The sequence below is a fragment of the Pristiophorus japonicus genome, chromosome 1 (assembly GCF_044704955.1).
Source record: "Pristiophorus japonicus isolate sPriJap1 chromosome 1, sPriJap1.hap1, whole genome shotgun sequence".
NCBI lineage: Eukaryota > Metazoa > Chordata > Chondrichthyes > Pristiophoridae > Pristiophorus > Pristiophorus japonicus.
Genome location: NC_091977.1, coordinates 170,653,134 through 170,666,216, shown reverse-complemented (window position 1 = coordinate 170,666,216; position 13,083 = coordinate 170,653,134). Strand labels below are relative to the sequence as shown.

At 45.7% G+C, this 13,083-nt stretch overlaps 2 protein-coding genes across 2 annotated transcripts in view; one reads left to right on the top strand and one right to left on the bottom strand.

Moving 5' to 3' along the window:
* Window positions 1–7,661, bottom strand: part of kiaa0825 (KIAA0825 ortholog) — a 769,133-nt gene extending 761,472 nt beyond the window's left edge. Inside the window, exon 1 of the mRNA XM_070884909.1 lies at window positions 7,579–7,661. The gene's annotated coding sequence lies outside the window, so the exon portion shown is untranslated. The remainder of the gene's footprint in view (window positions 1–7,578) is intronic.
* A 282-nt stretch (window positions 7,662–7,943) lies between these two features.
* slf1 (SMC5-SMC6 complex localization factor 1) overlaps window positions 7,944–13,083 on the top strand; it is a 108,330-nt gene continuing 103,190 nt past the window's right edge. The window contains exon 1 of the mRNA XM_070875202.1: window positions 7,944–7,977. The gene's annotated coding sequence lies outside the window, so the exon portion shown is untranslated. The remainder of the gene's footprint in view (window positions 7,978–13,083) is intronic.

Here is a 13,083-nt window from a genome sequence, read left to right as displayed (position 1 = left end):
CAACTATGTAATCCGCCACAGACAGGCACAGAGAACTTCGCTGATGATCTCAATCGGCTACCATTGCCCACCACCAGGGTGGAAATGGCACAGCCTGAGACTTGCTCATGGTGATGGATGCATTCGAGAATGAAAAGTCACCCGTTACGGCCCGCCAGATCAGGACCTGGACCGGCCAGGGTCCTTTACTGTCCCTGGTTAAAAAAAACTGTGTCCTCCATGGGAGCTGGTCCAGCATCCCAGCGGAGATGCAGGAGGCGATTAAGCCGTTCCACAGGCGCAAAGACGAAATGCCCTTACAGGCGGACTGTCTTTTGTGGGGTAATCGTGCGGTCTTGCCCAAGAAAGGCAGAGAAACGTTAATTCGTGACCTACACAGCACTCACCCAGGCATTTTAATGATGAAAGGCATAGCCAGATCCCAAGTGTGGTGGCCCGGCATCGACTCAGATTTAGAGTCATGCGTGCGCCAGTGCAACACTTGCTCGCAACTGAGCAATGCACCCAGAGAGACACCGATAAGTTTGTGGTCGTGGCCCTCCAAACCGTAGTCTAGGATCCACGTTGACTATGCGGGCCCATTTCTTGGCAAAATGTTCTTCGTTGTCGTGGATGCTTATTCAAAATGGATTGAATGTGTAATATTGTCTGTAAGCATGTCCATCGCCACCATTGAAAGCCTACGAGCCATGTTTGCCACACACGGCCTGCCTGATGTCGCTGACTAGGACAATGGGCCGTGTTTCACCAGTGCTGAATTCAAGGAATTCATGACCCGCAATGGGATCAAGCACGTCACATCTGCCCCGCTCAAGCCTGCATCCAACGGCCGGGCAGAACGGGCAGTTCAGACCATCAAGCAAAGCTTGAAACACATGTAGGAAGGCTCCCTACAGACCCGACTGTCCCGAGTTCTGCTCAGCTACCGCACCAGACCCCACTCGCTCACCGGGGTTCCCCCAGCCGAGCTGCTCGTGAAAAGGGTGCTCAAAACAAGGCTCTCTCTTGTCCACCTTAATCTTCATGATCACGTTGAAAGCAGGCGGCATCAACAAAGTATGTACCATGATCATGCAAATTTGTAACGCGATATTGAGCTCAATGAACCTGTGTTTGTACTCAATTATGGACATGGTCCCAAATGGCTCGCTGTCACGATCATAGCCAAAGGGAGTAGGGTGTTTCAGGTCAAATTGGCCAATGGACTAACATGCAGAAAGCATTTGGACCAAATCAAATTGCTGTTCACTAGCAGCTACAAGCAACCCGAAGAGGACACCACCAACTTCGAACCCCCAATACACACACAAGTGGCAACCGACATCATGGTTAACCACGAAGCCGAACTCACCATCCCCAGCAGCCCGGCAAGGCCGGTTGCCCAGCAGCCCAGTGAAGAACTAACCAACTCACCCACACTTGCATTTGTACGGAGACAATCGACAAGGAAGCGAAAAGTCCCAGATCGTCTCACCCTGTAAATAAGTGTACGAGTGACTTTACGAGGGAGCGATGTTATGTATTTAACCCTTGGCAACCTGTATCACACCACAACCAGAGGGCCTACCTGTTGGGAGTCCCAAGGGATCCAAGCATCCCTTGGGAGCACTGTATATAAGTAGGCCATCCACGCAGTACCTGCACTCTGGAGTCTAATTAAAGGAGCTAAGGTCACACTTACTCATTGCTCACAGTACTCAGTTTCATCCTTTATTTTGAGCTTATCAAGATACATGACACAAGACTTCCCTGCTTTTATACTTCATCCCCTTTGCAATAAAGGCCAAGATTCCATTGGCTTTCCTGATCACTTGCTGTACCTGCATACTAACCTTTTGTTTCATGCACAAGTACCCCCAGGTCCCACTGTACTGCAGCACTTTGCAATCTTTCTCCATTTAAATAATAACTTGCTCTTTGATTTTTTTTCTGCCAAAATGCATAACCTCACACTTTCCAAATTTATACTCCATCTGCCAAATTTTTGCCCACTCACTTAGCCTGTCTAAATTTTTTGCAGATTTTTTGTGTCCTCCTCACACATTGCTTTAAACCCCATCTTTGTATTGTCAGCAAACTTGGCTACGTTACACTCGGTCCCTTCTTCCAAGTCGTTAATATAGATTGTAAATAGTTGGGGTCCCAGCATTGATCCCTGCGGCACCCCACTAGTTACTGACTGCCAACCCGAGAATGAACCATTTATCCCTACTCTCTGTTTTCTGTTCATTAGCCAATCCTCTATCTATGCTAATATATTACACCCCAACCCCGTGAACTTTTATCTTGTGTAGTAACCTTTTATGTGACACCTTATCAAATGCATTCTGGTAGTCCAAATATACTACATACGCTAGTTCCCCTTTATCAACCCTGTTCATTACATCCTCAAAGAATTCCAGCAAATTTTTCAAACATGACTTCCCATTCATAAATCCATGCCGACTCTGCCTGACTGAATTATGCTTTTCCAAATGTCCTGCTACTGCTTCTTTAATAATGGACTCCAACATTTTCCCAACCACTGATGTTAGGCTAACTGGTCTATAGTTTCCTGCTTTTTGTCTGCCTCCTTTTTTAAATAGGGGCGTTACATTTGCAATTTTCAAATCTGCCGGGACCTCCCCATAATCCAGGGAATTTTGGTAAATTACAACCAGTGCATCCACTATCCCTGCTACTTCTCTTAAGCCCCTAGGATACAAGCCATCATGTCCAGGGGATTTATCCGCCTTTAGTCCCATTGAGTACCACCTCCTCAGGTGATTGTGATTGTGTTAAGTTCCCCCCCCCACTATCATCATCATAGGCAGTCCCTCGGGATCGAGGAAAACTTGCTTCCACTCTTAGCATGAGTTCTTAGTTGGCTGTACAGTCCAATATGAGACCAACAGTTTCTGTCACAGGTGGGACAGATAATCATTGAAAGGGTGGGCAGGGAGCCTGGTTTGCCGCATGCTCCTTCCGTTGCCTGTGCTTGATTTCTGCATGCTCGCGGCGACGATACTCGGAGCTCAGCACCCTCCCGAATGCACATCCTCCACTTAGGGTGGTCTATGGCCAAGGACTCCCAGGTGTCAGTGGGGATGTCGCACTTTATCAGGGAGGCTTTGAGGGTGTTCTTGTAGCATTTCCGCTGCCCACCTTTGGCTCGTTTGCCATGGACGTGTTCAGAGTAGAGCGCTAGCTTTGGGTGTCTCGTGTTTGGTGTGTGAACTTTGCGGCCTGCCCAGCGGAGCTGATCAAGTGTGGTCAGTGTTTCAATGCTGGGGATGTTGGCCTGGACGAGGATGCTAATGTTTGTGCGTCTGCTCTCCCAGGGGATTTACAGGATCTTGCAGAGACATCGCTGGTGTCTACTGTACATGGTCCATGTCTCTGAGCCATACAGGAGGGCGGGTATTACTACGGCCCTGTAGACCATGAGCTTGGTGACAGTGTTGAGGGACTGATCTGCAAACACTCTTTTCCTCAGATGACCGAAGGCTGCACTGGCGCATTGGAGGCGGTGTTGGATCTCATCATCAATACTTGCTCTTGTTGATAGGAGGCTCCCGCGATAGGGTAAGTGGTCCACGTTGTCCAGGGCCACGCAGTGGATCTTGATGTTTGGGGGGCAGTGCTGTGCGACGAGGACAGGCTGGTGTAGGACCTTTGTCTTACTAATGTTTAGTGTAATGCCTATGCTTTCATACGCCTCGGTAAATACATCGACTATGTCCTGGAGTTCAGCCTCTGTATGTGCACAGACGCAGGCGTCGTCCGCGTACTGTAGCTCGACGACAGAGGTTGGAGAGGAGCGGTCGAGGTCACTAACAATATCCCAACAGTGGCTAGTCAAGGGGCTATAAGGGGGGAGGAACTTAACACAATCACAATCACTAAGAACATGGTACTCAATGGGACTAAAGATGGATAAATGCCCTGGACCTGATGGCTTGTATCGTAAGAGAAGTAGCAGCAGGGATAGTGGATGCATTGGTTGTAATTTACCAAAATTCCCTGGATTCTGGGGAGGTCCCGGCAGATTGGAAAACTGCAAATGTAACACCCCTATTTAAAAAAGGCAGACAAAAACCAGGAAACTATAGACCAGTTAGTCTAACATCAGTGGTTGGGAAAATGTTGGAGTCTATTATTAAAGAAGCAGTAGCAGGACATTTGGAAGAACATAATTCAGTCAGGCAGAGTCAGCATAGATTTATGAAAGGGAAGTCATGTTTGACAAATTTGCTGGAATTCTTTGAGGATGTAACGAACCGGGTGGATAAAGGGGAACCAGTGGATGTGATGTATTTGGACTTCCAGAAAGCATTTGACAAGGTGCCACATAAAAGGTTACACCACAAGATAAAAGTTTGCGGGGTTCGTGTAATATATTAGCATGGAGAGAGGATTGGTTAACTAACAGAAAACAGAGAGTAGGGATAAATGGTTCATTCTCGGGTTGGCAATCAGTAATTAGTGGGGTGCCGCAGGGATCAGTGCTGGGATCCCAACTATTTACAATCTATATTAATGACTTGGAAAAAAGGACCGAGCGTAACATAGCCAAGTTTGCTGACGATACAAAGATGGGAGGAAAAGCAATGGGTGAGGAGGACACAAAAAATCTGCAAAAGGACATAGACAGGCTAAGTGAGTGGGCAAAAATTTGGCAGATGCAGTATAATGTTGGAAAATGCGAGGTTATGCACTTTGGCAGAAAAAAAATCAAAGAGCAAGTTATTATTTAAATGGAGAAAAATTGCAAAGTGCTGCAGTACAGCGGGATCTGGGGGTACTTGCGCATGAAACACAAAAGGTTAGTATGCAGGTACAGCAAGTGATCAGGAAGGCCAATGGAATCTTGGCCTTTATTGCAAAGGGGATGGAGTATAAATGCAAGGAAGTCTTGCTACAGTTATACAGGGTATTGGTGAGGCCACACCTGGAATATTGCGTCCAGTTTTGGTTTCCATATTTACGAAAGGATATACTTGCTTTGGAGGCAGTTCAGAGAAGGTTCACTAGGTTGATACCAGAGTTGAGGGGATTAATTTATGAGGAAAGGTTGAGGAGGTTGGGCCTCTGCTCATTGGAATTCAGACAAATGAGAGGTGATCTAATCGAAACGTATAAGATTATGAGGGGACTTGACAAGGTGGATGCAGAGAGGATGTTTCCACTGATAGGGGAGACTAGAACTAGAGGGCATAATCTTAGAATAAGGGGCCGCCCATTTAAAACTGAGATGAGGAGGAATTTATTTTCTCAGAGGGTTATAAATCTGTGGAATTCGCTGCCTGAGAGCTGTGGAAGCTGGACATTGAATAAATTTAAGACAGAGATAGACAGTTTCTTAACCGATAAGGGAATAAGGGGTTATGGGGAGCGGGCAAGGAAGTGGACCTGAGTCTATGATTGTGTCAGCCATGATCGTATTAAATGGCGGAGCAGGCTCGAGGGGCCGTATGGCCTACTCCTGCTCCTATTTCTTATGTTCTTTAAACAGATTTGTGATAAGCAGTGGAACAATGAAAATCAGGTTTGCTTCTGTTGTTTTGAAGGAAATACTTCATTTTTGGTGTATTGTTCACTTGTCAGGTCATAATGAATTAACACCAACAGTATTCATGAGAGGCAGCCTATAAAGATCCTAAGCTTTTCTTTAACAAGTTGCGGAGGGAGTCAAATTTGAAAGGATCCACGAAGGTTACGAAGGAATGGGGTAATATTGTTTATTTCTCTGTATGTCTACTGCTTAAAAACCATTTTTGTATCTGAACTTGGTCAGACACAATAAATGGATTTGTAGTTGCAAACCATATTTTGGTGTCGGAATCGAACGACTTACAGCGTTACCTATTTGATTGAGGAACTTTCAACCCCATATCCGCTCCGTCACCAAGACCTCCTATTTCCACCTCGAACATCACCCCTGCCTCAGCTTGTTTGCTGCTTTAAGCCTCATCAATTCCTTGGTTACCTCTAAGCTCGACTATTCCATGATCTTCTGGTTGGCCTCCCACCTTGCTCCCTTCGTAAACTTGAGCTCATCCAAAACTCTGCTGCCTGTATCCTAACTCACACCAAGACCCGTTCACCCAGCATCCATGCTCACTTACCTACATTGGATCCCAGTCCAGCAATGCTTCGATTTTAAAATTCTCATTGGTTTCAAATCCCTCCATGGCCTTGCACCTCCCAATCTCTGTAATATCCTCCAGCCCTACAACCCTTCTCTGCGCTCCTCCAATTCTGACCTCCTGTGGCGTGATGAAAATCGGGGTTGCACCATTTAGCCTTTAGCTGCCTAGGTCCCAAGCTCTGGAATTCTCTGCCTAAATCTCTCCACCTCTCGATCCTCCTTTAACACACTCCTGAAAACCTACCTCCCTAACCAAACTTTTGTTCACCTGTCCTAATATCTCCTTATGTGGATCGGTGTCAAATCTGATTTGAAAACGCTCGTGAAGTACCTTAGGGTGTTTTACTATATTAAAGGCATTATAAATACAAGTTGTTGGTGTTGGTCAAAGAGGTAGGTTTTAAGGAGCAACTTAAGAGGAGGAGAGCGGGGCAGAGATTTAGGGAGGTAATTCCAGAGCTTCAGCAACTGAAGGCACGCCCGCCAACGGGAATGGTGGAGCGAAGGAAATGAGAAGTGCACAAGAGGCCAGAATTGGAGAAATGTAGAGATCTCGGCGGGTTGTGGAGCTGGAGGAGGTCACAGAGATCGGGAGTTGCAAAGCCATAGAGGGATTTGAACAAAAGGCGTTGCCAGAATGGGAGCCAATGGAGGACAGCAAACACATGGATAAGTGAATAGGACTTGGTGTGAGTTCGGTTACGGGCAGTAGAGTTTTTGGACCTCAGATTATCTTGGGAAAACAACTGTAACACTGGTATAAAAACAGAAAATGCTGTAAATCTCAGGTGGTCAGGCAGCATCTGTGGAGAGAAAGCAGAGTTCATGTTTCGGGTGGATGACCCTTCGTCAGAACTGGAGTTTTAGGAAAGAACAGATTCTTAAGTACTGAAAGGGGAAGAAAGAACAAAAGGGAAGGCCTGTTATAGGTTGGAAGACAGGAGATTAGAGAAACAAAAGGGACGATGGCCCAAATTTAAATGGCAATGCCTGGAGTTAGAAAAACATTAGTCATGATAGGGTGCGAATGGCGGGATAATGACCAACTGCCATTAGAGACTGGTAACTGTTCTTTCATTAAAGCGAAGGTAACGAGTAATATAGTTCTCCAACAACTGGAAAAACATCCTCCATTCCTGCGTTGTGCATATATATTACATGCTATCAAGTGAGGCCCTGGCATCAAAAAACTGTATTAATAAATCACTTGTCTGCAACTGGAATAAACGATCCACATAACTTTGTTTGGAAATAACAAAAGGATGTATTTGCTGTCTGTCTATTCGTAGGTCGACGTTGGCATTTGGAGAGAATCACAGTAACAGCCCGAGGGATCAACAGTGGGACGGCACCAACACCTGGGGCGGGCCATTAACCGTACGTGGATGAACCAGCACAGAAAGGAAAAAAACAAGCTAGCAGAGATCCCTTGGCTCTGTAAGACTTACATGCGACAGTCCGGCCTTGACTTCTGTCGCTGTCTCTCAGGTTCAACCGTCTGTTTACAAACGCGTCGCCCGGAGACGCTCTACGCGCGCGCGTCATTGCCAGCTCTGGGCCAGCACGTACAGTGCGTGAGCAAGCTCTACTACTCGGGCGGGGGGACGCGGGGGATGATTGATCGGTTTTAAAAACAACAAGCTTGATAGAAAATACAAACACATCAAATTATTATCAGAACCGTAAATTTAGCTGGTGTTCAATGTTTTTTTTAAAGTTATTCCGCTTTCTGTTGCGATTGTGGTATGTGTATTTTTTTCGCTACCTTCATGTAAAGTAGTAGAGGCGATCGGAAGTTTGGCGCGAGGGAGGTTGGTTTACTCTGCGCGCGGGATCGGGGATTAACGGTAATCAGTGCCGAGTAATCAATTGTAATTCGGTGTGGCTGCAGCCCTTTTCTTGTCCGGAGTTCAAGTAATTGGCGGTGTGAGCATGAGGATAGCTTGTCCCTGCCCACGATATGTGTGCTGATTGTAAAGGCAAAGGTAATAATGTCCAGCGGCTTTTAGATTTTTAACTGCAAATGTGCAGTTATTTTTTGCAGCCTGTTAAAGGTTTTCCCGCCATGATCATGGAGGGAAATGCCTCCTCTGTTGTCCAGCTGACTGCTACTGCCCTTGTCTGTTTTATATTCTCTCTCCCAATGTGAAGAAAAAAGACTTACATTTATATAGCGCCTTTCGCGACCACCAGACGTCTCAAAGCACTTCATAGCCAATGAAGTACTTTGAGTGTAGTCACTGTTGTAATGTGGGAAACGTGGCAGCCAATTTGCACACAGCACGCTCCCACAAACAGCAATGTGATAACGACCAGATAATCTGTTTTTTTTATGTTGATAAATATTGTCCAGGACACCGGGGATAACTCCCCTGCTCTTTTTCAAAATAGTGCCATGGGATCCTTTACGTCCACTTGAGAGTGCCTCATCCCAAAGACGACAGCTCCGACAATGCAGCACTCCCTCTACACTGGAGTGTCAGCCTAACTTTATGTGCTTAAGACTGGAGTGGGGCTTGAACCCACAACCTTCTGACTCAGAGACGAGGGTGCTACCCACTGAGCCACAGCTGACACTCGAGCCAACAAGAAAGCAATTAGGAAAAGCACAACTGCTCCCTTCTAGTCTTTTCCTTCCTTCTCTGATCTCAGCAGCAACAATACATCTCTTCCTCACGCACCAACCTACAAAGTGAAACTCACAGCTGCAAAGAGACTTCTCTCAGCACTTACCCTATCTGGGGCCAAGTGCACCACATTACATGTGCTGAATTTTTCAGGTTGTCCTTTAAAGGGGTACAACTAATCAAACTGTAGCTTAAACAAAAATGAAAGGAAACTTAAATTAAATCAACATTTTATTTTCCTGGGGTGATGAAGCATTCACGGTGCCCACTAATCGCAGAAGACCTCGTGTTCCAGCGGCCACCGCGTGCTGCATCTCCAAGATCACCCGGACGTGAACATAGCCCTGGGAGAGAGGCAGGCAGTTGGGCCGAATGATCGCCTGCTACCTGGACCTGTTAATGGCCACTTTGGCTAGGCCCAAGAGCAATCCCATAATGAGGTCCTCTGATCTGCCTGCTCCCCTCTGCACCGGGTGCCCAAGGATCAGGAGCTTGGGACTGAAGTGCAATTGAGGAGCAGCCCCTTCAAATAGTGGAAAAGGGGGTGCAACCTCTCGCACTCTGTGTATAAGTGGAACACGGACTCCTCCATGCCACAAAAAAATGCAGGTGGTCTGGGAGTCTGTGAACCGACATAAAAACTTATTGCACAGGACTACCCCTGTGCAAAATCCTCCAGACCAAGTCCCCAATAGATAAAGGGAGGACTCGCACATCAAGAGCCCTTCATTGGGGTTCCCTGCCTCCTCCAGATGGCAAAATGGTATGCCAAGGTGTGACTGCCCTTGTCTGGTTCCACTCTTACTTGTCCAATTGTAGCCAGAGAAACTTCTGAAATGGCTCCTCATCCCGCCCTTGCATCGTTACTTCTGGAGTCCCCCAGGATCTATTCCGAAAACATGGTGCAGGATTCACATTTATGTTGACGATGTCCAGCTCTACCTGCCCACCCCCCACCACCTCCACTTGCCGTTCTGTTGGTCAGCCTGCTGACATTCGGTCCTACACGAGCTGCAGTTTCCTCCAGTTAAGCATTGGGAAGATCAACGTCATTGTTTTCCCTCCCTGGCCACTGTCTCAGGCTGAATTAGACTGTTTGCAACTTCTGCTTCCTCTTTGACCCTGAGCTGAGCTTATAACCCCATATCCTCTCCATCACAACGACTGCCTACTTCCACCTCTAATATTGCCTGCCTCAGCCCATCTGCTGCTGAAGCTCTCACTCAATGTCTTTGTTACCTCCAGACTCTACTATTCCAATGATGTGGTCAGCCTCCCATTTTCTACCCTCTATAAACTTTTCTATTCTTATCCTAACTCACACCAAGACCAATCATCCCTCATTGAACTACATTGGCTCCCAGTCCACCAATGCCTTGAATTTAAAATTCTCATCCTTTTTGTTCAAATCCCTCCATTGCCTTGCCCCTCCCTATCTCTCACCTTTGGTCCTACAACCCTCCAAGATCTGTGCGCTCCAATGCGGGTCGCTTGCGTGTCCCCGATTTCCAACCATTAAACTGATTAGGCATTAAGCTCTGGCATTCCTGCCCTAAACCCTGCCGCCTCTTTACCTCTCCTTTAAATCGCTCCTTAAAACATTTCGACCAAGCTTTTTGTCCAAATGTCTTGTTCTTTGGTTTGGTGGCAATTGTTGCCTGATTACATTCCTGTGAAGCGCCTTGGGATGTTTAGCTATGTTAAAGGTGCTATATAAATATAAGTTGTTGATGCTACTGGCCAAACCCCCTTTTAAAAGAAAAGGGAAAAAAATGAAAAATTTGGAAATTCAAAACTGGACAGCAGGTCATTCAGTACCTGAGAAGAGAGGTCATTGCATTTTTTGGAGCATCAGAAGACTAAAAAATGAAGCATTTTCTGTTTCTTCTTAAAATTATGTTTAAATGGTTACTGGAAAACTGCTTGTTTTCAGGGAGTGATCTTCACCATTGTATTTATTATTGTGCATTTGATTTCACTCCTTTAGTGTATATCGTTTTCAATCATCATTCCTAGTTGTTATAAGAACAACATCCTATGTAACAACTGAGAATCATGATTAAAAATCATCTTCCCATAGGATCAGATTAAGGCCACAATACCAGTTTGTGTAGAACCAATATTGTGACAAATGCCTGTCTTTATAGAGATGCTGCACAATAAATAAACCTCTTTAAATTTAATTTTTAAAAAACTTTAAACTATCCGTTTTATTTTACTTGGGTCGTAAGCTTTGTCAAAAATTTGTTTGTTCAGAGTTTAATAATTCTAATATTGATTTGTTCAATTAATACCTTGCCTCACTGTTCCAAAATATGATGTGATGCTGCACAGTAATGAATTGCAGGTACCTTTCCCCTGCTGTTCCTGTCTCTGGCTGCATTGTTTGTGAGGTAGGTGAGTGGGGGGGGACTTGTGACATTGCTCATGAATTGTTTTTATACAAGATGATGAGGGTTGGGATTCTTCAGAAATGCACTGAAGAGTCACCAGGTGACCGGAACCTGCAACTATATCGAGAGTTGAAAAAATTGAATGGGAAATGTTGGCATAGCAATTTACAATGATTAATGTTGACAGAAGCATATATCCAAAAATCCTGATAATGGAATGTCAGGTTTGTGGACATGGAGTGCATGCCCAATGCTAGATTTTTAATACAACCACTCTCTATCTTCCAAATGTCAGCCTTGGCCCAGTGGCAGCACTTTGCCTGCATCAGAAGGTCATAAATTCAAGCTCCACTCCCAAGAATTGAACAGATATCTAGGTGCATTAGTGAGGGAGTATTGCACGGTCTGAGGCGATGTTCAACCATCTTCCTTTTCAGACACACGTACAGCATCCCATAGCACTTCAAAGAAGGAGAGGGAAATTTTCTCATTGCCCAAGCTAACATTTATTCTTCAGTCACCACCACCAAAAATAGATTAATTGATCAATCATTTGCTGTATGTGGGACCTTGCTGTGTGATAATTGGCTGCTCCCTTTGCCTTCAAAACAAGTGTGGATGCTTCAAACATAACTCACTGGCTGTAAACTACTTTGGGACATCCTGAAAATGAGAAAGACATTACTGCGTTCATTCTTTAGTAAAAATCTGGCTGAATGCACTTCATTTCAACAAAACCTTGCTTCTGTTGACGTGCTTTACTTACACTGTTATATCAACTTTTTTCCCATTTTCAGTGTGGACAAGAATTTATAATGGAGCAGAAATCCCGGCCTCCCCGGGTCCATAGAAACATAGAAAATAGATGCAGGAGCAGGCCATTCGGCCCTTCGAGCCTGCACCACCATTCAACATGATCATGGCTGATCATTCAACATCAGTACCCCACCCCAGCCTTCTCTCCATACCCCCTGATCCCTTTAGCCATAAGGGCCACATCTAACTCCCTTTTGAATAAGTCCAACGAACTGGCCTCAACAACTTTCTGTGGCAGAGAATTCCACAGGTTCACAACTCTGAGTGAAGAAGTTTCTCCTCATCTCAGTCCTAAATGGCTTACCCCTTATCCTTAGACTGTGACCCCTGGTTCTAGACTTCCTCAACATTGGGAACATTCTTCCTGCATCTAACCTGTCCAGCCCCGTCAGAATTTTATACCTTTCTATGAGATCCCCTCACATTCTTCTAAATTCCAGTGAGTATAAGCCTAGTCGATCCAGTCTTTCCTCATATGTCAGTCCTGCCATCCTGGGAATCAGTCTGGTGAACCTTCGCTGCACTCCCTCAATAGCAAGCATGTCCTTCCTCAGATTAGGAGACCAAAACTGCACACACTATTCAAGGTGTGGTCTCACCAAGGCCCTGTACAACTGCAGCAAGACCTCACTGCTCCTATATTCAAATCCCCTCGCTATGAAGGCCAGCATGCCATTTGCTTTCTTTACTGCCTGCTGTACCTGCATGCCTACCTTCAATGACTGATGTACCATGACACCCAGGTCTCATTGCACCTCCCCTTTTACTAATCTGTCAGCATTCAGATAATATTCTGCCTTCCTGTTTTTGCCACCAAAGTGGATAACCTCACATTAATCCACATTATACTGCATCTGCCATGTATTTGCCCACTTACCAAATCTGTCCAAGTCACCCTGTAGCCTCTTAGTATCCTCCTCGCAGCTCGCACTGCCACCCAGCTTGGTGTCATCTGCAAACTTGGAGATATTACATTCAATTCCTTCGTCTAAATCATTAATGTATATTGTAACTAGCTGGGGCCTCAGCACTGAACCCTGCGGCACCCCACTAGTCACTGCCTGCCATTCTGAAAGGGACCCGTTTATTTCCACTCTTTGCTTCCTGTCTGCCAACC